Below are 8,524 nucleotides of genomic sequence, written 5' to 3' on the forward strand. Positions count from 1 at the left end.
TTGGGATGTTATCTTGTACCGAGTGTTCCAGTGTATTCAGAGCTGAAGATTCTGTGTGGGCGTCGATGCAGATCGATCAGTTGGGTGCTGACCTGTGATAACTAAAACGTTCCTCAAGGTTTCTGTGAAAATTTTGAGCCCTCATATTGTACTTTAACACGAGAGTAACTCTTACCTTTTTTTTTCCCAAAAGGTTTTTGAGTATGAAAGCATTTATCCAAACATGAATGGTGTTGAATTTTAATCATTTCTGCCTTTTTTTAAAGTGTAAAATAACATTTCAAGTTTAATAGACTTTTTAATATTTCATATACTTATGTTTTTCCCTAAAATATTTGGCCAGATGCTTTTTCTTTGTCTTTCACCAACTTGTTTGCTGGCTAGCCAGGTAGATTCCTCGCTGAAATGAAGAAACCAAGGTTCTGGCTGCGGAAACGTCTTCAGGTACGTGGCATGAAAAGGGTGTTGGGACCTAAAGTTTTTCACAGGTTGAAGTTTTTCAACTGCTTGAAAGTAAGCTAACAGGTAACATCCTATCACTATAGGAACTGTGGTCCCCATCTCCAACCTCTTCTTTGGTTCGTAAACCTGAATGCCATGATGATACAGTTAACCCTTTGCAAACCTGTGGCAACACAATGGCAGGACGCCAACAGCCATTCTGGCACAAACTTACGATCAGGTTTGGCGTCAGGACAGCTGTCAGCTGTGCTTGACCCCGGGCGCATATGTTTAGCGTGAGAGAACAGTGGGAGGGAAGGGGGGGAAGGGAGATGGTTTGCAGTCACACTACTTGCACCATGTGCTACCAGGCAAATCCCATTAACTTCTTAAGCCTTTGCTTAAGCACGTAGCATGTGCAAACTGCTTCAAACCTGGGTTTGCACTCGGAGGCAAAAGCTGACCTCTTGCTGATCTATAATCTTCCGTTAGTTTGCGCACCTCCAGGATTGCTCGTTCGCAAGCTTTGTGTTAGATTGGAGGAGGTTTGTGTGCGAGTACGTTGTTTTCAAGTAGGAGCTTTTCCAAGTAGGCTTTCTTCTAAAAAAAAAAAAGAGTTCTAACAAAATGAGATATTTATGTGGCTTGTCCACTGCAAATCCTTTGTTGAAAACCAGATTTCATAAAGTGTAACACTTGCGTGGCATTTTAATTTGTAACACTTGTCTCCTGGTAGGAGTTTGAAAATCTTTCATGTCTTCATATTTTTAATTTTAGGAGCACAGAGGTGCTCCATAAGGTAGCAGGTGTTAGTGCTTATTAGTATACAAAATATTCCATTTGAAGCCGAGATGAGACTGGTGAGCAAGAGTGGGGAAAAAATACCACAAACAACCAGACATGGTTGTGTAAACAGTCATTTCAAATCTCGCGCACTGCCTGTCCCCAGGACACAGGACAACCCTTGGTGCCGTGATGTGATGATTCTGCAGGTTAGCCATGGCCTTATTTCTTTGGGTGACACGTCTGATTTCTAGGATTACAGGATTAATCCAGGCTAAGGTAGCTGTGCTTTCATTGCTTCCCCATATGCTGCTGTCTTGACATTTTCCCCTTGCGTGGCATCGCCGTCAGGCTACCGCTTCCAAAAGTGGATGTCAGGCCTTGACCCCAAACTGGTGGGTTGGTCCATTGCAACCAGATTAGTACCTGTGCTGCTGATATAAAGATGGCAAAAGAAAAATTGATTCACTCCTTTGCATGCATGAAAAGAGTTTTGTGTCACCAGCTCCCTCCTGACTCACTGCCTCACTGTAACCTACTTTTCTAATGGTGACATTAAAGTATTGCGGCACAGTGAGGATTAGTAGATGAGGAGAGTGTCTGACTAGGCTGCTTAATGGTACATTTGTCATGGTACCTCCAGCTAGTCTGTTACTAGCATTGAGTATATCCTTCAGCTTAACAGCAGGGTTACTTTTCTGGAGAAAAAACAGTTGCTACAGGTTTATATCTAATAAAGTCTTACGCTAATGATGTTCCTGAGTTCCCACAGTAATGTCTTTTGTAAAGTTTTTACAGCTCGTTTACTTAATCACAGTCAGATGTAAGAGGGGGGCATACTGCGTAAATGTATCCATGCAGCTTTTAATTATAATCGTAAGAAATGCTCCTTAGTTAAAGAAGTGTAAAACGAGCTGTGTGATGCCTTAAGGAAGCTAATAGGAAGACCTCTGTTGTAAAAGTTTGTTTCTAGATTTTGCAACATTTTTTTCTATATCTGGTGAGTTCTGGTCTATCCAAGGCAGTTATCTCTGTATCCACTGAGTGAAACTGTTAATCAGGAGGAAGTGGGTAGGGAAGAAGTATTAATAAAACCAGGTTCAGTCATGTCCATAGATCTGATAATCGTGATCACCGGGGAAAATTCTTTCCATTCCGGACACACTGCAAGTCCTGTGCTGTCCAAGTCCTTCTGTGTTCTCTGCTTGTTGGATATCTCTGAAAAACACAGTGTGCAGAAGTCTGGGGCTGGCTGGCCCATAAGAAGGCATTCCTGATGCTCTTCAGGCTTTCAGCTTCCGGGGCTGCGATGCAGTCCAGCCACAGTTATGTTCTCCACCTCCAGAAATGTGCTCGTCAGCACTTTTGTTTGTTGTCGTTATCAGAATTTCAAAGGTAGCCTATTACTCAAAGTTAGGGGGGTAAAATGCTGATGCTGAGGTTGTTTATTTGTTTTGCCACCAATTTCCTGCTTTCCCTGGCGTTAGTGGAGGGGCTTGTGTACTTCTCCGCGCCTCTGTAGTGTGGATTTTCATGATCAAATCCCATCCCCGCAGTATTTTTTCGATGTTTGTCAGAGAGGAAGTGAAGAATGAATAAGTGGGGGAAAAAAAGACACCTTAGTTGCCTGTATTTATTTATTCTTTCCTCACCTCACATTTACAGTGTGGATATTAACAGCTCCCATTTTAGGGTGTTTTTGTTAGTGTTGTTTTGCTGCGGATGTACTCAGAGGTGATTAACGCCTCTGTAAGTCTGGATGTGGGACGCTGCAGTATTAATGAGCTATTCAGGCTCTTTCCTGTTTCTTTTTCCCCTAATTCTTCTGACTGTGCTGTGTCCTCTTGCTGTTTCTCTGACCCCTGACGTGTACCAGAGCTTGGAGGAAAGCCTATCTGGAAAGTGGCAGTGTGGTAACACTGGGATAGATCATTTTGGAGTGGAATGAGGTGGAAGCACAGGTAGAAATGAAGGCTATCGCTTTATGATTTAGAGACCTGACATTTATTTCCTTGTCCGTTCACATAAGTTGACATTTTGCTTTCCGTTAAAAATACACACTGGGAGATTCGTACACTGGTCATATGAAAAGTCATAATTTCTAGGTGGGTTTGTGAAATTGCTTCTGAAATGTTTTCAACAAATCAATTTTAAGCACTGGCTTGAGACTCCAGCCAGACTAATGAGGAGATGTACCCAATACCCTTCCTCACAAGGGACGAGGGACTGAACCAGGGGTGGGTTAATTTTTAAGCGGTCGATCAGACTTATTCTGTGTGCCATTTGGAGGTGGGAGGAATGTGCAGACAGACAGGTGGGTAAGGCTGCAGACAATCTCACAATATACAGACAATCTCACAGCTGTGAGACAGAGGCACTTGCAAGTCACACCACTGCACCCCCTCCACCTGGTGCGCACTGGCCACCTGAAGAGCACATGAGGGATGGAACTTGTTCCGACCACTTCAGATGAGCGTTTTCAGTTTCCCTTCGGCTACCTCAGACAACATGAATGCAAAGTAATTAAAAGCAACACCACCATCTGTTTACTGATTTATCTTTACTGATCCATGAATCTCTAATTTCACTCTGTGGCTGCTCTGATGGGCTTGTGAGTACTTAGTACCTCATCTGTGTGTGTGTGTCTTCATAGTCAGTTCACAACCCACTGAACTCTGGGTGCCTGGGGAAATTTAATAGAAGAACTGTGAGTCAGGTCTGCAAATGCTTTCTCTAAGCTGGGTGAAGGCAATAGATTGAGGTCAAATAAAAAGCAATTGTAACAGCTGAAAATACATGTAGAGTATGTTCTACTGAAATCAAGATTGCCTGCATTGTTTTGTGAGGTCACAAGAGTCTAGAGTTCATAGTTTTGGCAGTTTTGGCCAGTGTAAAATCTATTGCAAGCTAAATAAAATATAAATGTTGCAGCTGAATCCAAGAGTGGGCAATCTTGAACCTAAAGGACCTGTGTGTCTACAATTGTTTAGATCTTTTCAATTCTGCAATGCCGAAGAGCTGATGAGATGAAGAGCTGGGAGACGTTGTTAAATTGGTCTTATTAAGTCAACAACAAGCTGATTTACTTTGCTAATAGATGAGTTGGAAAACCCAGCAGAAACATTGGCCCACCAGGTATTTTAACCCCTGGAGGAAGATGAGAGAAATATGACCTAAACCAGGTGAATAGGTGTAGTGCCATCAGTATGCAGTTGTTGAGGTCTGTGTACTACGACAATGCATTGTATGTTCTGCACTCTATCGAATTTTGAATCGATACCACACTATTAGTTAACCCAAATGTTGATGGTCTTAACATGGTGTGAATAGTCTGTTGGCTCATAATAGGAAAGAAATACTGTATAAAAAGATCTTTGATGTAGTATGCTCTGCTAACCTCCCTTTGAAGAGGTTCGGGTTGGGTCAGAATCCTAGAGAATTATGCCCTACCTGTACATTATCATCATCCCATGATTTAAAGAGCCCTTAAGCCATGTGTCCCTCTGGTCTTATGATTCTCACATCTTTGTCTGGTTTCCCCTCAGATCTGTTGACTACTGTCTGAAGAACTGTATTGCTTTAAGCTCCTGGCATTGACTGGGTGCAGAGCTTTGCTAGGTTCTGTATTACAATCAACACTGTGGTACATTTGGTGACTGCTGCGGAGGAGTAATTTAAAGTCAGGTAGAAGACTATCTAAATCTGAGGATTTGAAGCAGTCATTAGTGATGTTCACGGCATTGCAGTTGCATCTTGGTGTTTATTATCCTACTGCTTGACAACTTTTTCTTTTCTGCATTTTTTACCACAATAGTTTGCAACATCAGCATGGTAATGTAGTATAACTTTTCCTGAAAGTCTAATTCTATAAATTCAGTCCTGGGATGTTGCTTTGTATCGATGCCATTAGAGAAGTTATCTTAATTTTAGAGCACAAAATGGTTTCAGTACTAATTCACTACAGCTCTTTTCCTCCCTCTTAGTTTCCTCTGGCAGGTAGGGGGCAGTGGAATTCCACAAGCTTCAGAGACCGTCTGTTGTATTTACAAACACTTCACCAGAGAAATTAAAGCAGCTGTCCAAACAGTCAGCTCAGATCTGAGAGTGACAGATGCAGGGGAAACGTGGGGCGGATATAACCGACTTTCAGTGGACTGAAATTTCTGAAAAGAACTGCTGTGTGCATTTTTAACTTCTGTGAGCAGCAATAAGAGGCACTTTGACAATCCTGTCAGCATGAAAGAAAAGGATGAGAATGTCAGAAAGTCAGTAAGGCACTGACCTAACGTCTGAAATAAAGCATACTAGGATGAAGAAAGCATCTCTCTAGCTTTAATCTTCAACCTGAAGCTTCAAAACAGACGTGCCCGTCTCCTGCTTTGCCTTCCCTTGACAGTTACTCTGCATGAATGGGGAAGGCTCCCTTGTTGCCATGGGAACGAAGCCTATGTGTTTGTGCTGGAAATGGCCTCCACCCTGCTGAGTACAGCATAAAACTCTGAAGCTCGCTGTCAGGTGCCAGGCCATCTTGTCAAGGTTCCCTCTCCCTTTTATACTCTGAGTCCCAGGATAAAACAGCAAAATAGAGTCCCGCCCCCCCCCCCCCCACCCCGAAATAACCCGCTGAAAATAAACCACTAGCTTTCCAGAGCACTTGTTTGGATCATAATGCTGTGACACAGCCAATGAGCTGGAATTTTTACATAAAGAAAATAAAATGCTGACATTGCAATTCTTCTCTTGACGGGCATTATTCTCAACGCCCGACTCAAAAAAATCCTAGTCCAGACCTGCAAGGACACTTGACAATCCTGCACAGTAGAAAATAAAATATAAACGTTTTTTTTATATATATATACAAGGTGTGCTTGAGTCCGTCCTGCACACTGTCTCCATCGTCACCCCCAAAATATTCCAGAGGTTGGGGAAATACACACCATGTTCTGTCCGGACTGTTCTGGCTGCTCAGAGGCACATCATTCAATGCGCATTTCCTAATAGTCAGGCCGGTGCATGCTGCTTCCTCTTTGTGGTTTTCCCCAATATGCAGCTGTCCCTCTTTATACCGAGCCCCTCTATATCTTATCGCCAGTTTCCGTAACTGCCTTGGCAGTATCTTGGGTGGAGGCTGTATTTATTTTTAACCGCTTTCTGAGCATATGTGCGATACCCAAGCGTCGTTTTCGCCTCCATCTGTGCATCACGTGCTTTTCCTTCAGGAAAGCGCTGCTGCGCCTCGTTTGGCCGCGGAGGTGACTCGTTGAGGCGGGATGCCTCGAGCACGGGGGCGTGGGGTGCTGGCGGTGTCGTGCCCCGCGCTCAGGAGAGCAGAACCCCGAGCGGCGAGGAGGCAGATGGGTGGCGTGTGAAGAGCACAGGTTGCTCCTTGTCTCCCACTGTAATCTCGGTGCTGATTTCCTGACTGAGGTTTCCCAGCAGGGCGGGCAGTAGGAAGGCCTGGGACACCCGGTGGCGGACCATATGGTGATCTTGTTCCGAGGGCTTGGAAATAGCTTTGTGAATTTCTTTGAAACATTCATAACTGCTGCCGATATACCGTGGATGTCAAACACATTTTTATGCGTTAACTCTTTGCCTCTTTCTCTTGGTGGGAAAAAAAAAACACAGATTAAAGATTCCCACTTACTACAGCGTGAAGGACAAAAGCTGTTCAAGTTTATTTACAATAAAGCTTTGCAATACTGTGCTTCCAAAAGCGTTATCCTATTACCCTATTCACTGGGTTCAGAAAAAAGATGAAAAGGAGTTTTTTTAGAGGGTGGTGAGATTTATGTTCCAGTCAGAGCAATTCACTGTATGCTTTTTAAATTTACAATTAAAAAGGTTTTTTTAACAGTTCTGGAGTCCTTAAAAAATGACAGTGTTTTGGCATCAGATATATACTGTATGTAACAATACATATTACAAAGAGTACAAAAACTAATTAGTTCTGTGAATAATGGAGGCAGGAAGCGATTTTATCTTAACTGGAGTGCAGTAAATTCAGCAGAGACACAAGGGCTTGCTACAGCTAAAAAAAAGGAAATACAAATGCTGGTCTTTTGAGACCAATGTCATTTTTTTTCTCCTTTGCCAGCAAACGTTCAGAGTCACATAAAGGACAAAAAATACATTTTCAGGCCAGCGGGGACCCTTTTTTCTGGATTTTGCCTACTCTTGAAATTTTGCAAAACATGAGCACTGCACTGCCTACAGCCACCCAATCATTGGTAACATTGCTTTAAAGGAAAACCTTCACCTCTCCACCCTGTTCCGATGAAAATAAAAATGCTAGATTCCAGGCTAGACAGTACTACTGAGTGGGGGGTTCCTGGTCTGTGATTAAATCGAATCTTGATTTCAGGATCCATTCACACATCAATGTAATTAAAACAATACTGATTGCTTAGTGAAGACAACATAATTGATTGCTTTTCCTTTACTGGTCCACACTGGAGCATGTAGGACAATTCAAAGACAGGGAGAGAATCCTGCAGCAAGAGTGCTTTTATTTCATTTAGTGAAGAGGCTCATTTATACACCTGTGTATATAAAACAAATTCTTTATGGGTCTCTGTTTTTTCATTGCTTATAGTATAATTAGCTGACATTACCTGTGCTTTGCATAATTAATACAGGATTTGTTTTTTCTACATTATAGGTAGTTGAGCAGATATTGACTTAGTGTCTGTTATACCTTATGCAATACAGTACATCATACTAGTCCTGCTGTATTTTACACTTGTGGCAATAGCTTCACAAAATATGGTATCTACGTTGCATGACTACAAGCATACTTGAAGCCTACAGTAACATTCCACTGTTCATTTTTCAAACCAAGCTTTGTCATTCTTTATTCCTAAATTTCTAATCTACCAATGGCTGATGTACAAGGCCACACAGGTTTGCTATTGCTGATAACACCCAAGCCCCTGCTGAAAACTGAGCACTCCAAATGTTCACCGATTCTTTGTGCTTGCGCCAGTCTGAGGGCTTTTCATGTAATGTAACAAGACCTCTCACGGACAAAACCGAGTTATCTTGGCAGGTTTGAAGGCATAGAGGGATGTAACATGATCATTGTGTTTGTATGAGCTCTCTGGAGGGTGCCACCTGTCTGCTGTAATGTCAAGTATCAGTGTAATGAAGGCTGGCTTTAGTAAAATGTGGCAGAACACCGAGTACTGCTCTCACACCCTGGATAGGTTTTAGCTCATGGTTAACTGAATATGTTCACACAAAACTAAGGTACAGTAATTAGTGTGAATTAACATTAAGTTGCTACATGAAAATACAGTAA

This window comes from Atractosteus spatula, chromosome 19, assembly GCF_055471065.1.
Source record: "Atractosteus spatula isolate fAtrSpa1 chromosome 19, fAtrSpa1.hap1, whole genome shotgun sequence".
Classification (NCBI taxonomy): domain Eukaryota; kingdom Metazoa; phylum Chordata; class Actinopteri; order Semionotiformes; family Lepisosteidae; genus Atractosteus; species Atractosteus spatula.